We start from the raw sequence: 2,147 nt of genomic DNA on the forward strand, positions 1-2,147 counted from the left end.
CCCTGTCATTTAGAAATCGATCAAGTAAGTAATCGCACCCTCCAAAGATGTACAGTTTGTTGTCCACGACAACAGCATTATGACGATAGTATCCATCTGGTGTTTCGTTGAGATGAAGGGTCCAGTGAAACATTTCACACTCTTGCAGCGCAGCGGGTTTAAGTAGATATACTTCTGTCTTGTCCTGTAAAATAATGCAGTTTTAATTTGTGTGCGAACACTTTACTGTATATAGGAACCGTGAAACAAACATCATGGAAAGTTTAGCCAATCAATGAAGCAGATGCCTATTGTTCTCCCACATAAGGTTACTGAAAGAGGTCAGTACTATGATGTAATATTGATGACATCATTGCATCATTACATAATGGATATTATGTATTAATTTATATAGATAAAATCACATTCACTTGATTCATTGATGATATACACGCTGAGGAAAAAGTTGATATAAAAATACAGACACATTGACACTCTCCAATCTGGCTTCATTTGGCTGGGAAAATATGTTTTCGTGGTTCTTCCAACTGGCTTTGGTAAAAGCTTGAGATATCTTGATATAACTTGCTCCGTTGGTGTTAATGAACTTGGACCCCAGCACAAATCCAATATTTATTGTTGTTTTGTCCCTGATTATGTTGATGGAGGACCAGATACTATTGTTGTAGTACTCGAGTAGTACTCTTCTCGAGTCAGGACTCGAGTCCAAATTTTCATTGACTCTGTCTCATTTCGGTCTCGCCCATGATTTTACTCGGTCTTGACTCGGTCTCGGACCAAGGGACTCGGGACTCTTCTCCCACCGGCACCGACTCGAGTCAAGAGTCAAGACAATGCAATGAAATAATTGTATTCCCATATTATGAAGAGCCCATTCACATTAACATTATAAGAGAGCTGCTGGTGCTTTTCATTGATGAATTACTAGATGATGCGTCTAAATGGTTTAGTAAGAAAACCCAAAGTCAAAGAATGTGTCAAAAAGTGCAAATAATAGCAGGAACGTACTATAAACTTTTTAAGATGTTAAATGATGTCCTGAACATCCCATGACGTTATACATAGAACTATCTTCTTCATTTTGCTCTCAAAGTGCACCAGAGCAATACATTTAACTTACAAATGCACTGACCACACCTTATTATTTTATTTTTTTATCTGGTCTCTGTCTCGACTTGGTCTCGACCCCCGTTGGTCTCGTTCTCGACTCGGACTCGACCCCCTCCCACACTCAGTCTTGATGACTGAGTTACTAGGGCCCACAGTGGAGGGGCCTTAATTATTTTATACTTTAGCTATTGAAAATAGCAGATAATAAGCTCACAGTGAGCTTGTAGATCTGCTCGTCGTAAAATGTGTGCAAATCATTGAATATAATTATGTATTTTTTAAGCGAACATTTGTCTTATTTTGCTTCTGGGGGGTCCCTGGAACTAAATATTTTGAGATGAGGGTCTGTGGCCAAATATCATGGCGGTCCTTCACATGAAAAGGTGAGCTATATCTGCTATTTTTCAATAGATAAAACACAAAATAATGTATAATAATGCGTTCCCAGTCTAAATGGGTTAAACCCCCTCCCCCTATGAAGAACATTCATGGGGGGCCCACAGCGAATGCTTGTACCTAGGGCCCAGAATTTGGTGAGACACCCCTGGCTCAAACAAGTCGCCTTTTTTCACGGAAGAAGGCGTGTCCACGAACGATCGATGAGTTAAGGTGCCTAGACTTCTCAGGTGTGCACTCTTCCTGTAGGCAGTCAACCGTTCCTGAAGTTCCTGTTATACGGAGATTCTCTGCAGTCAATTATCTTTAGCTGCACATGATGTTGTATACTACTGTTTCTTATGTTACAATGTTGAACAGGCTGTGAAAACTAATATCCCTTTGGCACTATAAGTCTCATCAAATCTTTGTTTTTTTCTCGCTGGGAAACTCTCCAAAGACAAATATTCTTTGTTGTGTAAACAGGTTGAATCTTTGATTCAAAAGATTCTACACCAGACTGCATCTGTCCTTTTAAGTATTAATTTGTAGAAAGGAAGATTGATTAATAACACACCAGTTCGGTTTGGAGACTGTAGGCTCTGAATGAAAGATCTATCAGGCTGAATGAAATAAGAACATGAAGGTGGGATTTTCTTTCC

The sequence above is a fragment of the Nannobrachium achirus genome (assembly GCF_963921795.1).
Source record: "Nannobrachium achirus genome assembly, chromosome: 13".
In the NCBI taxonomy this organism is placed as follows: domain Eukaryota; kingdom Metazoa; phylum Chordata; class Actinopteri; order Myctophiformes; family Myctophidae; genus Nannobrachium; species Nannobrachium achirus.